Here is a 19352-nt window from a genome sequence, read left to right as displayed (position 1 = left end):
TTGGTGGGTCTTGGGATGAAAAATTCTACGTATATAAGGAGTTATACACATTTGAAGTAGAACCTTGTGAATCAAATATCGAATTTTGGACGAATCAAAAAATCTTTGCTGAACTTTGTTCTAAGTCATTGCTATGAACATTTTTCACCTCTAAACCACTTCCTAGACTATGATAATGATCGTAAAACTTATATTCACATGAAAATTATTTGGATTAGAGCTTAAAAGGAATGGAAATAACTTAAAAGGAAATAAAAATAAGTGGGAAGGTGGAGAGGTTCGACTAGGCCCGAGTCAGATCTTTATAATTGGCCCAGATTTTGTTGTTAAGTTACTTTCTGACGATATCTTATGATGGCTTGTCACAATGGTGACGACCTATCATGGATGTCATCATCCTTAACAGAATTTTAACTCAACATTGGCCTCTCTGATGACAATACTGATAGCTTATCACAATTTTGACGGCTTATTAGAAATGTCGTCAGGACCTTTTCTGCTGATTTCATCAGTTTTCCACCTTCGGTGAACTGAATCCTAACTACAAAAATAAATACTTTACTGGAATATAAAAAATTTTTACTGCCTCCCAATAGCGCCTAATTTACTGTCAAGGCACGACTTGGTTATCTTGACTACTCAGACTTCACCAAGACAACCTATTGATACCTTTTTACCATCATCATAGAATACATCAATGATTGATAAAACATTCATTTCTTTTTGCTGAGTCATGGATGAGTGTATTTTGAAGCATGCTTCTTTGTCATTGAACCTGAATTTTAGCTCGTTCAACTCCACGTCTACTAGCACTCTCCCAGTTGCAAGTAATGGTCTACCCAAGATAATGGGTACTTCAAAATCCACCTCGCAATCTAGGACTACAAAATCAGCAAGCAGAATAAAATTTGCTACCTTTACCAAAACATCATGTAATATGTCCAGAAGCAGCTTCACAGACCTATCTGCCTTCACCAACTGCATATTTGATGGGGTAGGATCCCCCAGTCCCAGTTTATTGTACACATCGAGTAGCATTTTGTTTATACTAGCTCCTAGATCACATAGTGCTTTTGTGAATTTAAGGGAACCAATAGTACAGGGGATGGTAAATGCTCCTAGATCTGTCTTTTTCTACGCTAAAGACCTTGTACAAATAGCACCACAATGGAGAAGATTATCCTCCGTCTCATGGCTAACCTTCCGTTTCTTTTTCATAAGGTCTTTTATGAACTTCGCGTATCCTGGCATTTGCTTAAGTGCCTCAACCAAAGGCACATTTATTGTCAATTACTTGAGAATTGCCATGAATTTGCTGAATTTTGCATCATCAGCCTTCTTCTTCAATTGTTGACGAAAGAGAGGTGGTTGTTTTAGGAGAGTCTTTAACACCACTTCCTTTTCCTTCTTATTTTCCTTCTCTGAAGCATCAACAGAACTATCCATCCTCTCAAAATCTACTGGATTACTTTCTTCAAATTCATCAACAACTACCTCACCCTCTATAGATTTTTCCACAGAAGGGCCAAGAAAGATTTTACAACTCCTAGTGGTAATCGCCATACATAAGCCTTCATTCTGCAGATTCTGAATTGTATCTCTTGGTAACATTCCGCTCTTTCTCTAGTTGAATGCAGTAGAAATTTGGCTCATCTGCTACTCCAACTATTTGATTATTATAGAGTGTAAGTGTACCAACTGACTGATAGATGTCAGATCGATCTTCATGGTGGTTACACCAGAGTTGGTTGCCTCCACTTTCTTCAATAACTTGGCCATTATGTCCTCCATGGACATCTTTTAAGAACTTTTTGAAGCAGCCTCATGATTTCCAAAAGGAACATATAGCCCGCTCCTATCATTAATATTTCTCTAATTTCCCTGTTCCCTATCTTTATAACCAGGCTTATAATAAAAGTTCTGACCTTTATTCCTTTGGCTATTTCATTGGAAACCCCCCTGATTATTAACATAATCTGCCTCTTCTTCAAGTTTTACCTCAACTCAGTCTCGAGATGTCATAGCCTTCACTTTCTTAGGCTTCCCTAATAATAAGTGCTTGGTGAGCAAGTATATCTGAGTCTTTAGATAGGCCATGTCTTGATCCCGCTCCTCATCTCTCCTGCATTGTTCAGTAGATATACCAATAGAAATAGTGGGGTTTTCTACCATAGAATCCCTGGTATGCCAAGCCCAATCTCTATTTGGTCATCCTATTTAGCATATCTGAGGCATCTTAAAAATACAGATCAACAAATGAACCACCACCAGCATTATCTATAATTGGCTTTGTTATAGAGTTGAGGGCCCTGTACAAAGTCTGCATCAAGTGTAAGTCGGTCATATTGTGGTCGAACACTGTGTTAACTTCTTGAATCTCTCCCAAGTCTCATGCAAAGCTTCAGTAGGGAGCTTTCTAAAGTAGCTAATATCTTCCCTCAAATGTACCCTCCTAGGGGGTGGGAGAAACCATTCTAGGAACGCTTCTTTTAATTGCCTCCTGTGGTTGATGGAATCAGGTGTAAACTCATTCAGCCATAATGTTTCCTCCCCAGACAGAGTCAATGGGAACAACCTCAACCGGATAGCATTCTGTCCCACTCTTGGGTAATCAAAAGATTTGCATATGGTGACAAAATTCACCAAATACAAGTTCGGATCATCCCCAAGAAGACCACCAAACAACCCCTTCAGATTAAGGAGTTGGATTATAGTACTCGTAATGTTAAACTTGGATCCAGGTTCCAACGGTGGAGAAATGATTGCACCCGTTGCACCTGCCCCATCCATGCATTAATCATCATCATTTAGATTATACTGGACCGGCTAGTACTCTTGTATTCTTTGGAATAGACGGTTCGGTTAACATTACGTGGCACTTGTGCAGCTATCTGCTCTGCATGTCTTGGGTTACCAGGATTCAACAAATCCTCATCCCTCAAATCTTCGTCCTCAGGGTTAGAATTTCGTGCATGTTGCCCGATATTTTGCACATTCACCTAAGCTCTAGCTAAGGCTGCTAGTCTGTCAGCCTCTTGCTGTTCTACCATTCTTCCTATTTATTGCAATTTTGGATTAGCTGGTAATACTTGTTCTACGGAAATTCTGGTGCTTGGCATACACTACAAAAATCCTTCAAATAAACAAAAACAAGAAATAAACGTAAATCTAGGAAACTTAACTAACAGACAATTAGCGCAAAGAAACTCTAGTTTACAACCATATTTCCCATCAACGGCGCCATTTTTGATAACGCTCAAATTACACTCTTGAATGGTTGTAAGAGATCGTTGTCAATATAAAACCCAACTAGGTTGGGGTTAAATCCCACAGGGAATAAGGTGTGAACTCAAGTCATTTGCGATTTAATCCACTGATAGTTTAATGTTTCCTAAAATGGGGGTTTAGGTTTAACAAGTAATTGTTTGTCACTTTAATTTTAGTGTTTGTAATAAAGAGTTTATGAAATAACCAGAATTATGTTCACTAGGGATTACGGTACGTGACAGATGCTATAAGTTATTCAAGATTCTTAGAGTGGGTTGGATAACAAGTTATCTTTATCGATGTTATGATTAAATGTCTCTCGACCCACTTAAGCATTTAATTCCTTAATCCTCTCAAACTTAGAGAATTTTTATTCACTGCCCAGATTTTACCTCAGGTTAACCAACCTTGTTACAGTGCTGATTATTAAACAAAGCATTTCCGAGTCCCTATTGATAATTCACTTCCTACTATTTTTTATTTCCTTCTCAAGCAAACCAAATCAAGTGTGTCTACTGTTTGCAACCAACAGACATTAATTATAACTTCATAATTATCAAAAAATCTTACCACCTTTCGAATCTTGAACACTTAGCACCTTATCAAGACCTAACCCTAGATCCCATAATTCAGGTTAATGGAGTTTAGCCATTCATGATGTAATGAACGAAACACATAATTGAATTCATGATTCGAAAGATAAACTTACAGAGATGAATAATAACTAGTTAATCACATATTAGATCACAAAGCAAAATCCTAAAATACTAATAATAATCTATCCAAATAGTTGAGTTGTTAAAGTCAAAAAGTAAAGAGAGAAAATATCAAAATATGTTGTAAAAAACTCAATGTGTGGACTCCTTGTGTGGAATAATCAGAAAACCCTAAAATAGAGCCTTAAATAGTTTACCCTAAATAAGGAAATAAAATAATGAAAATAAGAAATCCTTCGGATTAGCCGATGACATTTATGATAGCTTATCAGGAAACTGACGACTTATCACAAATGTCCTCAGCTTCTTCTTCAATTTTTGCTCTTCCTGCTTTAGGCTGATGACAAACTTGATAACCTATCAGCTACAAGATGGCCTATCACAAAATGGCGTCAAGTCTTTGCTTCAGTTCTTCATGGCTGCCTTAGGCTGACGACATTCTTGATAACTTATCAGACCCTTGGTGGTTTATCACAAAATGTCGTCACAGCTTCTACTTTAGGCTATTTCTCTGTCTACTGATGATGACCAACCTGATAGCTTATCACAGGGCTGACGACTTATTACAAATCTCGTCAGCCACACTTGTCTTTATATTTCTTCAAATTTCAACTTCTTTGCTTCATTTTATGTTGGTTCTCTATCATATCAACTTAAACTACAAAATCAAACATAAACTAATCAAAACGACAAAAGGTACTCAACACCTTGCAATTATTTAGAGTTAAAAGCCTCAAATGTTTTAGCATATGCTCACACATCACACATCTTTGTGGACTACCAATTGACCATAAACCTAGGCCTCTAATACAAATTTGACATGACCTGAACCGGGACTAATTGTGTCAGGGATCTTAAGTCGAACCAGGTTTGGAGACAACCCCCAATACCCAACCATAATTGCCTTACACCCTATGTCAGATGAATTCTAAACTTATAACAAGATAAAATAATAATAATTCAATAATATTAAATAAATTCTATAATCGTAATCGAAAAACCTCAACCAAATATCCAATTGGTACAAACCCTAATACCAATACCAATAATAAGGCTGAATCTAATACTAATACCACCCATGCCTATAGTAGTCTGACAAAGTCTCTACCTAAAATCAGATAACATCCTGTCGGTACATACTCTTGGCCATATCCAAAATCAAAATCTAAGAAACAAAATAATGAAAAGAAGTCCATAACATGAAATAAAGTCTTTCGGAGTATAAAAGCTCACTACTTTTATCTGACTCAAAGTTGTCCCCAAATCCAAGTCACTGAGCATGAGGAATAATGGTATGGCCAATTCATGTATCGCATGGGGATACAGTGCCCAAAGATAGTAAGCGGCATGAACGCTAGCATGTACTCAGGGATAAGGATAAAATAATGCCTTTGACCATAACCAAATCAAATATCCATATGCAATCACACATACATATACATACATACATATATATATATCATGATGGAACAGGGTACTGAGTTTAGAATAGATTTAAAATATTTATCTGGATTGAGTAACTTGACCATCCTAAAACCACTATGGGCTATATGGGTTTATCTCCCCTTGCTGAAAGGGCCCCGATGCGTGTTAGCTGCACAACTGGAGAAAAAAACCTGAGATGACAAGTATATCTCCCAAAAATATAAATTGTGTCATCACACACACGGTCACTAAGACCACCCTTATATCAGCAAACGTGAGTTTCCAGTATTGGTCCCCCCAGGAGCCCCATCTTCCATGGCTTTGCTACTCAGCCCTCTTTAAGCCAATATTAAAACCATTTACATATTTCAAACAATTTACCAAGAATTCTTTTATTTAGGCATTACCCGTTGGTACATCATACAAAAATTAGAGCTTGCAAGTCTATTATTTTATGTTATCCCAAAGTCATTAAACTAAGTTGACTCCAAAGTTTCCAATTAAACAAAAAATTTGGCCTCCAAGGCCCTTCCAAACTATTTAAAATAAACCAGACCAATTCAGGTTCCATTATATGCAATGTAAAGATATCAAGAGCAATTAAACTATGTGACAAAATCATTCTCATTGGTATTTTAACAAACACTTTGAGGGAAAATAAGTTTCAACACCATAACCAAGTAATTTAAGGAATCCAAAGTACCCCTAAATCTATTTTCCATTATCATGTATTCCATATTGTCAAACTCATATCAAAAGCTTGAAAACATAATTAAACCATGAGAAACATTTTTCAATCATGTGTTTTATCATTTTAAGATTTTTTATTATTAAAGGATCACCAGAAGAGAGAGAGTTTTTTGGGCTATCACCTCAAGTGGCGGTCAGGGGTTGAGCTGCTGTAATACCCATGCCTTTTCTTAGTTTGAAATTATCACCAGGATGTTCGAACTTGCTTTAAAATATGAATTTATATTTTTACACATGGTATTTTTATGATTTTCACTTTCCACCACGTGGGAAATTGTTTAAGCTTTCCATCAATACCAATTTCATCAAAATTCGGTGTCAAATGAGAAAGTTATGTGTGAAAAACAGAACATAGAAAATTTGCCCAAGTGCAACAGTATAGCTCGACGGGCCATTGCAGGTCTAACAGACCATCGGAGGCCACCGTCACAGCAAACCAGTAGATCTAGTTTTTGTTCATGTCTGACGGCATGACTAGACGGACCATCGCAGGCCCGACGGACCATCGCAGGTCACCGTTGGAAAGAACTAGTGGGACCAATTTTTTGTCCCTGGCCAATGGTGTGGATTGACGGACCATCGATGTTTCAACGGACCATCAGAGGCCTTCATTAAAAATGTCCAGTAGCATCAGGTTTTGCCCAGGTCTGACGGTATGGCCCCACGGACCATCGCAGGTCCAATGGATCATCGGAGGCCATCATCAAACCTTACGTTCAATGTTTCCAGGTTTTTTTAATAGGGGTATTTTGGTAATTTAGCACCCGTCTATATAAACCCATTTATTCACGATTTCAGCCACTTTATCCATTATTATTTCATAAACAAAATTAGAGTTTCTCTCTAAATTTAATCTCTAAGAACAAGATCTAATATTCATTAAGAATTAAGGGATTTTCCATACTCCAAGATCAAGAACATCAAGAAAGCATAACCCAAGTAAGCATATTTTTCATTCATGGACCCCTTTCGTCCATTAAGTCCAAGAATCCTTTTCTAAAACTCAAGTTATGGATTTCCTTTATGTTTTCATGATTTGGCTGCTCATGTTCATGTTGATAAATGTGAAATTAGATCCTACACCATGATTGTTGATAATTTCTATGTGGGTTTAATTACTATAGTTATAGATGCATGTAACCGTAAGATTTAAACCCTTGAATGACAAAATTAGAATTAAATAATGATGTTTACATGTATCATGCCTGCAATATGTTTGATTAAATGTCTAGATGAAAGAATATTGTCTAACTAGCATGATATCATGAAATCCCCATGTATGTACAAGTTTATGCCTACTACATGCTTAATGAAATGGTCCTATGAATGTAGTATGTATTATGATGTTAGTCAAGTCTTAAGTAAATCATACCATGTCAGTTTCCTTCTATCGAATCCTGGGGTACTTGTACCTGAAATATTAGTTGTGTGCCTAGAGCCATATCAATTTTTCACGATACTCTCAGTCAAGCTATGAATTCTTAGACTTCAGATAGTCTTATGACTCAGGAAAAATCTCCATGATCTCATGACTCAGTAAGTTGTCAGATATCAGTAGTAGTATATCAGTTATGAAAATTTAGTAACTTAGTCCATGCTTAGTTTAGTTCAGTTAAATCATGATCAGTGTCCATTCATATAGGAGTAGGAATTAGCACCGAGTAAACCCAAGGATTGGAACTCACCTATTATATGAGGGTGTGATTCCTAGAAGCAATCCTTGCATTCTAGAACTATGTAGCCAGCATAGGTTGAGACATCATAGCCTACTATATGAGGGTAGATAAGGTGTGTTAACCTGTTATGTGAGGCTTCTCACCGTTCTCTCTAGAGTTAACCATTATATAAGGGTTACTCAAATGTTGTCCTTACCAGTAGCGTGATATTGACACCCTTCCAATTAGGATATAGATTGGACCCCAGCTCAGCTATTATAGCACCTTTGGGGCATGTCGGTTAGATACTACTTACCACAGTTTCATGTTATAGAATCAGGACTTTTAGATACAGCCAATCAGTCTCAATAATAGAATACAAATAGTTCTTCATATTTCAGGATTGTTAGACATAGTCGACTCAGATACAGTATGGAACTTAGATAGTTCTATTAGATTTAGGATTGTCAGTTACATTCACTCATGCTATTAGTTATATTAGTTATCAGTCATATTAGGTTATCAGTATTTAGATTCAGTAATAACGATATCATGTTGTCAGTTACAATTATGTATCTATGTATGCATTCTCACGTTCATGTTAGACAGTAAGCTAGCATTAGTCATGCATGTGAACCCTTGTATATATACAACCTCACATGTATACACAGTACATTCCATTGTACTGACGCATTTGGCTATGGTGCTTTCTTTTTATGTTACACCATAGGTTCAGAGACACAAGCTCCAGCTTAGCAGTAGATTCCAGATTTTTGCAGTCAGATTAGAAGTGAGTCCTCATCTTTTGAGGACATGATTATGACCTTATTATCTCATTAGGCAGTTCATTAGACAAGTTTAGTTGGGGACATATCCCATCAACTCCTTATTTAGATTATTCTGACAGTACAGGCTTTTAGACTAGATGCAGACTATATACAGATTATCATGTTTCAGTATTTACTAGTTCTAATTTTTGTTTTGGGTATTCTATTACCCTACACAGATGTTATGTTATTCTGTTGTGTTCATGATTGAACCTTATGGCCTTTTAGTGCATATTTCCGCATTATTGTGTTATCTTATGCAGTATATAGGTACAAATATTAGTCATGGGTTGGTTTGTGGTCCTTCAAGGTCATGATCATCATGTACCATTTTGGTTTAGCAAATCGGGGCGTTACAAACTTGGAATTAGAGCCAGAGGTTCAATAGAGTCCTAGAAAGTCTAAATGTCGCATCTAGTAGAGTCTTGTACATGGGTGTGTTATGCGCCACATTTATATGCAGGAGTCTATAAGGTGTTTTAGGAATAGTTTATCTTCTTTCAGTATTCATATTGTGCCTATGAGCATAATCACAAGTTAGTCTCTTAGTCTAATCTGCTTCTTCTGTTTATTTCAGGATATGCCTCCTAAGAGAAGAAATCAGTCAACCCGTCAGCTTAAAGAACCTTTGGGTGATCATGTTTCTCATGTGGAGTTTAGGACCGCATTTCTCCATCAGTCGCTACTTATAATGAATGACCAGCTATCATTCTGGCCAACCCAGTGGCCAACTCAACTGTAGCGAAGATTTAGGACTTCACCCGAATGAATTCTTCAACCTTCCTCAGGTCTAAGCTAGATGAAGAACCTCAGGAATTCATTGATCAGATCCAAAAACTAACAGACATCATGGGTGTGACTACTTTTGATAGTATTGACCTAAATGTATACCAATTGCAGGATGTGGCTCATGCTTGGTTCAAACAGTGAAAGTCCAAAAGGTCAGATGATGCAGGTCCTATAGAGTGGGAGGAGTTTGTCACTACCTTCTCAGAAGGATTCTTTCCCTAAAATCTTAGAGAATCCAAGGTGGTAGAATTCATCAACCTCAGGCAAGGTAATATGACAGTGAAAGAGCATTCTTTTAAGTTTACTCTATTATCCAGATATGCTCCTCATGTAGTTGCAGACGGTAGATCCAAGATGAGTAAGTTCACTTCAGGAGTGAACAAAAGCGTGGTTAATGAGTGCAGATCTACCATACTGAACAATGACATGACCCTAGCTAGACTTATGACCTATGCTCAGCAAATAGAGGAGCAGACAATTAAGCAGAGGAAAAGCAGAATAAGAAAGCAAAAATAAGTAGTTTTAACTTTGCTCAGCCTAAATTAGAAGGAGGAAACCGTTCTCAATTTTATTCTAAGTCATCAGTTCCAGCTTCTTCTACAGCCAATGCTCTAGTTCCTAAGTTCAAAGAGGGTAACAGAGATAGAGTGCCAGGATCTAAGACCCAGGGCAGTGTTAGCAGAGCCCGCATTTATTCTCTTTGCTAGACTTGTGGTAAGCACCATCAGGGTGTGTGTAGAGCAAATAGTGGCATTTGTTTTAGTTGTGGCAATCTAGGACACTGAGTTAGATACTTTCATCATCTAAGTCCTCAGGGTCAATAGAATCGCTCTTTAGCTCAGTCCAGTCACCCAAATCAGTTGGGTGCCACTTCCAGTGCTACTATCGGGCAACGCCCAAATCATTTCTATGCTTTTTAGACTCGACAGGATTAGGAAAAATCTCCTGATATAGTTACTAGTATGTTATAGATCTTTCATGTGCATGTTTATGCTTTGTTAGACCTAGGATCTTTTTTGTCTTTTGCGACTCCACACATAGCAGTTGATTTTGGAATCAGTCTCGAAATTCTAGCAGAGGCTTTTTCAGTCTCTACCCCAGTGGGTAAAACCATTATAGTCCGGCGGGTATATAAGAAATGCTCGGTTATGATATTTCAAAAATTTAGCGGACTTAGTCAAATTAAAGATGACTGATTATGATGTCATTCTCGGCATGGATTAGATTTATTCCTGCTATGCCACAGTCAACTATAGAAATAGAATAGTTCAATTTCAGTTTTCGAATGAACCTGTTCTAGAGTGAAAGGTAGTTTATCCGCTTTTAGGGGTTATCCTTTTTCCTACCTTTGGGCAAGGAAAATGATATCTAAGGGATGTGTTTATCATCTAGTTCACGTTAGAGATTCCAATTTTGAGACTACTAGTCTTGATTTAGTTCCAGTTGTAAATGAATTTTCAGATGTCTTTCCCGAAGATCTTCTAGGAATTCCTCCTGACAGGGAAATAGACTTTGATATTGATCTCCTTCCAGACACATGCTATCTCTATCCCACCATACAGAATAGAACAAACAGAACTTAGAGAACTGAAAGAATAGTTTAAGGATCTCTTAGATAAGTGATTCATCCTACATAGCATTTCTCCGTGGGGCACATCATTCCTATTCATGCGCAAGAAAAGTGGTTCACTCAGAATGTGTATATATTACTGTTAACTCAATGAGGTCATGGTCAATAACAAGTATCATCTTTATAGAATCGATGACTTGTTTGACCAACTTTAGGGTACCAGTTATTTCTCTAAGACATACCTCATATCCGGCTATCATTAGCTCAGAGTTAAAGAATGTGATATTCCAAAAAAACAGTGTTCCGTACTCGGTATGGTCACTTCAAATTTATACCCATGTCATTTGGTCTCACCAATGCCCCAGCAGCTTTTATCAACTTGATGAACCAAGTGTTCAAGTAGAACTTGGACATGTTCATAATAGTCTTTATAGGTGACATTCTGGTCTATTTCCGTACTGAGCACAATCATGCAAACCATCTCAAAATAGTACTTCAGAATCACCAAGATCATCAGTTGTTTCCCAAATTCAGTATGTGCAAATTTTTGCTAAGGTCAGTAGCATTCGTTGGTCATATTTTTTCCAATGATGCCATTAGAGTAGATTCTCAAAAGACCAAAGCAGTAAAAAAACTGGCCTCACCCTATCTCTCTATTAGATATTAGGAGTTTCTTAGGTTTAGCTAGTTATTACAGGCGGTTTGTTAAAGGATTTTCCTCTATTACATCTCCTATATCCAGATTTCTCAGAAGAAAGACAAGTTTTAGTGGTCAGATCCTTGTGAGAAGAGTTTTCAAGAGTTGAAGACTCAACTCTCCTCAGCTCAAGTGCTAGCTCTTCCAGAAGGTTTAGATGGGTTCATAGTTTATTGTGATGTATCCAGAGTGGTTTTAGGTTGTGTCCTCATGTAAAATGGTAAGGTCATAGCCTATGCCTCCAGACAGTTAAATCCCCAAGAGAAGAATTATCCTACTCATGATCTTGAATTAGAAGCCGTAGTATTTCCTTGAAGATTTGGAGGCATTATCTATACGGTGTTCATGTAGATGTCTTCACAGACCATAAGAGCCTTTAGTATGTCTTTTCTCAAAAATATTTCAATCTATGTTAGAGAAGGTGGTTAGAGATTTTGAAAGATTGTGATATGAGTATCCCTTTCCCATCTGAGCAAGGCCAACATAGTGGCCGACGCTCTTAGTAGACTATCCATGGGTAGTGTTTCTCATGTTGAGGATAGTAAGAAAAAGTTAGCTTAAGAAGTCCATAAGCTTGCCAAACTAGGCATTCGATTAGTCGATTACTCAGAGGGTGGTGTATGTGCTGAGAGTAGTTCAGAATCATCCCTAGTTTTCGAGGTAAAGAAAAAGAAAGATAAGGATTCCAGCCTAGTTAAGTTGAAAGAATCAGTTCAGAATCAGAAAATAGAGGTTTTCTCCCAAGGAGGAGATGGCATCCTCCGTTCTCAGGGTCGTCTATGTGTTCCAAGTATAGATGACTTAAGGCAACAAATTCTTACAGAAGTGCATGGTGTGTGCTACTCTATTTATCCATGGGCCATGAAGATATATCACGATTTGCGTGAAATCTATTAGTGGAGTGGGATAAAGAAGATATTGTAGAATTTGTGGCTAAGTGCTCTACATGTCAGCAGGTTAAGATAAAGCATCAGAATCCTAGTGGTCCTATGCAGGAGTTCAGTATTCCTACATGGAAGTAGGACGTTGTAAACATGGACTTTATGACGGGTTTGCCTCGAACTCGTCGTCAGCATAATTCAGTCTGGGTCATTATAGATAAAATGACCAAATCAGCTCATTTCCTTCCTCTTTGTTCCTCTTATTCAGCCGAGGACTAAGCCAAGCTCTGCATCAAGGAGCTGGTCATATTGCATAGCATTCATTGTCTATTATCTTAGATAGAGGTACCCAGTTACCTCTCATTTTTGGAAAGCATTCCAAAAGGGTCTTAGTACCCAAGTCCACCTTAGTACAGCCTTTCATCCTTAGAAATATAGTCAAGCAGAAAGGACCATTTAGAATTTAGAAGATATGATAAGGGTGTGAGCACTTGATTTCAAGGGAAGTTTGGATGACCATTTGCCTTTGATTAAATTGCATACATCAATAGCTATCATTCTAGTATTCAGCTAGCTCCATTCGAAGCTCTCTATAGTAGGAGATGTAGATCTCCAATCGGTTGGTTTGAAGTTAGTGAGGCCTCAGTTTGGGTCCTGACTTAGTATTCGACAGCTTAGAAAAAGTCCATTTGATCAGAGAAACACTTCGGGCTGCTCAGAGCCAACAGATGTCTTATGCAGATATTTGTAGAAAAGACCTCGAGTTCAAGATTGGTGATCATGTATACCTTAAGATCTCTCCCATGAAGGGAGTGAAGAGATTAGGCAAGAAGGGAAAGCTCAGTCCCCGATATATCGGTACCGTCAAGATTCTCAGTTTCTTTGGCAAGATAACTTATGAGCTTTAATTGCCTTCAGATCTAGCCTCAATTCATCCAGTCTTTCATGTCTCCTTACTCAAGAAGTGCATAGGTGACCTATTAGTCGTAGTCCCTATTCAGAGCATCAATATTCAGAACATCCTCTCTTATGAAGAGATTTTAATTAATATCCTAGTCTATCAGACTCATAGATTGAGGAACAAAGAAGTCCCTCTAGTTATAGTGTTTTGGCAAAATTAGTCCATTGAGGGAGCTACTTGGGAAATAGAAGCAGACATACGTACCAAGTATCCTCACTTCTTCCCCTCTAACTCAAATCAAGCTCAAGGTAACAGTTCTCCTTAAGCTTACTCAGTTTCATGTTCAGTATTCATCACAAATGTGGTACCCAATTTCATGTTCATGTTCCCAGTATAAACTTAGTGTCAAACACCATTGCATATTCAGTCATGCATTTATATACCAGCTCAGTTATGAAATCATGCATTCTCATTGTGAGAAACTTAGTCTTTATGAACACTCAGTTATGCACTCATAAATCAGTTATACATGCATCAAATGTGCATGTTCAGTAGGTAATCTTTACCTTGTCAGTCATGTGATCATGGTCCAGTTATTCATGTTCATTTTATGTTCAGTTTATTTTTTCCCCTGTCAGTTAGTCTCATTCAAGGACGAATGTTCTGAAGGGGGAGATATTGTAATACCCATGCCTTTTTTTTTCTTGAAATCATCACCAGGATGTTTGATCTTGATTTGAAATATGAATTTATATTTTTACATGTGGTATTTGTATGATTTTCACTTTCCACCGTGTGGGAAATTTTTTAAGCTTTCCATTGATACTAAATTCATCAAAACACGATGTCAAATAAGAAAATTATGTTTGAAAAACCGAACGCAAGAAATTCACCCAGGTGCAATGATATGGCTCAACGGTCCATTGAAGGTTCAATGGACCATCGGAGGCCACCGTCATAGTGAACCAGTAGATCTAATTTTTGTTCGTGTTCGACAGCATGACTCAACGGACCATCAGAGGTCACCGTCGAAAAGAACCAGAGGGACCTATTTCCATCCCTGACAAACGGTGTAGCTCGATGGACCAACGAATGTCCAACGGACCATCGGAGGCCTCTATCGGAAACATCCAGTAGTATTATGTTCTACCCAGGTCCGACGGTATGGCCAGATGGATCATCGCAGGTCCAATAGACCATCAGAGGCCACTGTCAAACCTTACATTTAGTGTTTCCAGGTCATTTTAATAGAGGTATTTTGGTCATTTAGCACCCGTCTTTATAGTCCATTTATTCATGATTTCAGCCACTTTATCCATTATTATTTCACAAACAAAATTTGGGTTGCTCTCTAAATTTAATCTCCAAGAAAAAGATCCAATCTTCTTCAAGAATTAAGGGATTTTCCATACTCCAAGATCAAGAACATCAAGAAATCATAACCCAGGTATGCATAGTGTTCATTCATGGACCTTTTTCATCCATGAAGTCCAAGAATCCTTTTCTAAAACACAAGTTATGGATTTTCTTCATGTTTTCATGATTTGGCAGCTCATATTAATGGTTATAAATGTGAAATTGGATCCTACTCCATGATTTTTGATAATTTCTATGTGGGTTTAATTACTATAGTTATAGATTCATGTAACCCTAAGATTTAAACCATTGAATGATGATTTACATGTATCGTGCCTGTAATATGTTTAATTAAATGCCTAGATGAAAGAATATTGTCTAACTAGCATGATATCATGAAATCCTCACATATGTACAAGTTTATTCCTACTACATGTTTGATGGAATGCTCCTATGAATGTAGTATGTATTATGATGTTAGTCAAGTCTTCAAGTAAATCATGCTATGTCAGTTTCCTTTTATTGAGTCCTGGGGGTAATTGTGCCCAAAATATTGGATATGTACCTAGAGTCATATCATGTTTTCATGATACTCTCAGTCAAGCTATGAATTCTTAGACTTTAGGTAGTCTTATGATTTAGGAAAAATCTCCATGATATCTTGACCCAGTCAGTTTTCATATATCAATAGTATTACGTCAGTCATGAAAATTCAGTAACTCATTCCATGCTTAGTTTAGTTCAATTAAAGCATGATCAGTTTCCATTTAGATAGGAGCAGGAATTAGCACTGAGTGAACCCAAATATTGGAACTGACCCGTTATATGAGTGTGTGATTCCTAGAAGAAATCCTTGCATTCTAAAACTATGTAGCCAGCATAGGTTGAGACATCGTAGCCTGCTATATGAGGGTAGATAAGGTGGCTTAACATGTTATGTGAGAGTTCTCACCGTTCTCACTAGAGTTACCCGTTATATAAGGGTTACTCACATGTTGTCCTTACCAGTGGTGCGGTATTGACACCCTTCCAATCAGGACATAGATTTGACCCCAGCTCAGCTATTATAGCAACTTTGGGGCATGTCGGTTAGATACTACTTCCCACAGTTTCATGTTATAGAATCAGGACTATGAGATACAATCAATCAGTCTCAGTAATAGAACTCAAATAGTTCTTCAGATTTTAGGACTGTCAGACATAGTCAACATAGATATAGTACGAAACTCGGATAGTTCCATCAGATTCAGGACTGTCCGTTACAGTCACTCATGTTATCAGTTATATTAGTTATCAGTTATGTCATGTTATCACTATTCAGATTCAGTGATCACGACATCATGTTGTCAGTTACAGTTATGTATTTTGTATGCGTTCTCACATTCATGTTAGATAGTCAGTTAGTATTAGTCGTGTATGTGAACCCTTGTATATAGCTTACCTTATATGTATACGTAGTACATTCCATCGTACTGACGTATTTGCTCTATGGTGCTTTGTTTTTATATCACACCATTTTTTTAAACACGAGCTCTAGATCAGCAGTAGATTCCAGATTTCAGCAGTCAGATTAGAAGTAAGTCCTCATCCTTCAAGGACATGATTATTACCTTATTTTTTCATTAGTCGGTTTATTAGATGGGGTTATTGGGGACATGTCCCATCAACTCTTTATTTATATTATTCATACAGTAGAGGCTTTCAGACAAGATGCAGACTAGATATAGATGATCATGTTTCATACTTCAGTAGTCCCAGTTTTTGTTTTGGGTACTCTATTACCCCATAGAGATGTTACGTTATTTAGTTACGTTTATGATTAAACCTTATGGCCTTTCAATGCATATTTCTGCATTATTATGTTATCTTATGTAGTATATAGGTAAATATATCAGTCATTTGTTGGCTTGTGGTCATTCGGGGTCATAGTACCGTGTAGCATTCTAGTTTAGTAAATTGGGGCATTACAAACTTGGTATCAGAGCTTAGAGATAGAAAGGTCAGATGATACAGGTCCTATAGAGTGGGAGGAGTTTGTCACTTCCTTCTTAGACAGATTCTTTCCCCAAGAGCTTAATGAAGCCAAAGTGCTAGAATTCATCAACCTCAGGCAGGGCAATATGACAGTGAAAGAGTATTCTTTTAAGTTTACTAAATTAGCCAGATATGCCCCTCATGTGGTTGCAGACAATAGATCCAAGATGAGTAAGTTCGTTTCAGGAGTAAATAATAGTGTGGTTAATGAGTGCAGATCTGCCATGCTGACTTCCAAATCATCAGGGTGCTACTTCCAGTGCTACTAGCGGACAACACCCAAATTGTCTCTATGCTCTTCAGACTTGACAGGGTCAGGAAAACTCTCCTGATGTAGTTATTAGTACGTTACAGATCTTTTATGTGCATGTTTACATTTTGCTAGATCTTGGAGCTTTTTTATCTTTTGTCACTCCATACATAGCAGTTGATTTCAAAATTATTCCCGAAATTCTAGCAGATCCCTTTTCATTTTCTACCCCAGTGGGTAAAACATCATAGCCCGATGGGTATACAGGAACTTCCTAATTATGATATTTCAAAAAGTCACTTCAGCAGACTTAGTCGAATTAGAGATAACTAATTTTGATTTAATTCTCAGCATGGATTGGCTTCAAGTCTTCTATTCCACAGTCGACTGTAGAAATAGAATTGTTTAGTTTCTGGTTCCGAATGAACCCATTCTAGAATGGAAGGGTAGTGTATCTGCTTTCAGGGGCCGGCTTGTTTCCTACCTTTGGGCAAGAAAAATGATGTCTAAGGGATGTTTTTATCATCTAGTTCACGTTAGAGATTCCAATTTTGAGACTCCTAGTCTTGATTCAGTTCCAGTTATAAATGAATATTTAGATGTCTTTACTGAAGATCTTCCAGGAATTCCTCCCGATAAGGAAATAGACTTCGGTATTGATCTCCTTCCAAACACTTAGCCTATCTCTATCCCGCCATATAGAATGTCACTAGCAGAACTCAAAGAATTAAAAGAATAGTTAAAGGATCTCTTAGATAAGGGATTCATCAAACCCAGCATTTCCCAGTGGAGCGCACTAGTCCTATTCGTGCGCAAGAAAGACAATTTACTCAGAATGTGTATAGATTATCGTCAACGTAATAAGGTCACTGTCAAGAACAAGTATCCTCTTCCCAGAATCAATGACTTGTTTAACCAACTTCAGGGTGCCAGTTATTTCTCCAAGACAAATCTCAGATCCGACTATCATCAACTCAGAGTTAGAGAATGTGACATTCAAAAAATAGCTTTTCGTACTCGATATGGTCACTTCAAATTTCTAGTCAAGTTATTTGATCTCACTAATGCCCCAGCAGCTTTCATGGACTTGATGAACTGAGTGTTCAAGCAGTACTTATACATATTTATCATAGTCTTCATAGATGACATTCTGGTCTATTCCCGCACTAAGTGCGATAATGCAGACTATCTCAAAATAGTAATTCAGACTCTCTGAGATCATCAGTTGTTTGACAAATTTAGTATGTGCGAATTTTTGCTAAGGTCAGTATTATTCCTTGGTCATATTTTCTTGTGATGGCATTAGAGTATATCCTCAAAAGACCGAAGCAGTAAAAAACTGGTAAGATTAAGAAACTATCTCTCCATCAGATATTAGGAGTTTCTTGGGTTTGGATGGCTATTAAAGGTGATTTGTTGAAGGATTTTCTTCTATTGCATCTCCTATGTAAAGATTTACTCATAAGAAAGTAAATTTTCAGTAGTCAGATCCTTGCAAGAAAATTTTTCAGGAGTTGCAGACTCGACTCACCTCAACTCTAGTTCTAGCTCTTTTAGAAGGTTTAGATGGGTTCATAGTTTATTGTGATGCATCCAGATTGTGTTTAGGTTGTGTCCTCATGCAGCATGGCAAGGTCATAGCCAACTCCTCCAGACAATTAAAGCCCCATGAGAAGAATTATCCTACTCATGATCTTGAATTAGCAGCTGTAGTATTTTCCTTGAAGATTTGGAGGCATTATCTATACGGTGTTCATGTAGATGTTTTCACAGACCATAAGATCCTTCAGTATGTCTTTTCTAAAAAATATCTCAATCTTCATTAGAGAAGGTGGTTAGAGATTTTAAGAGATTATGATATGAGTGTCCTTTACCATCCGGGCAAGGCCAACATGGTGGCTGACACTCTCAGTAGACTTTCCATGGGTAGTGTTTATCATGTTGAGGATAGTAAGAAAAAGTAAGCTCAAGAAGTCCATCAGCTTACCAGACTAGGCATTCATTTAGTCGATTCCTCAGAGGGTGGCATATGTGTTCAGAGTAGTTTAGAATCATCTCTAGTTTCTAAGGTGAAGGAAAAGCAAGATAGGGATTCCAGCCTAGTCAAGTTGAAAGAATCAGTTCAGAATCAAAAAATAGAGGTTTTCTCCCAAGGGGAGATGGCGTCCTCCATTGTCAGGGTCATCTATATGTTCCAGGTGTAGATGAATTAAGGCAGTAAATTCTTACAGAAG

The sequence above is a fragment of the Capsicum annuum genome, chromosome 11 (assembly GCF_002878395.1).
Source record: "Capsicum annuum cultivar UCD-10X-F1 chromosome 11, UCD10Xv1.1, whole genome shotgun sequence".
Lineage (NCBI taxonomy): Eukaryota > Viridiplantae > Streptophyta > Magnoliopsida > Solanales > Solanaceae > Capsicum > Capsicum annuum.
This window is presented reverse-complemented; position numbering follows the sequence as displayed.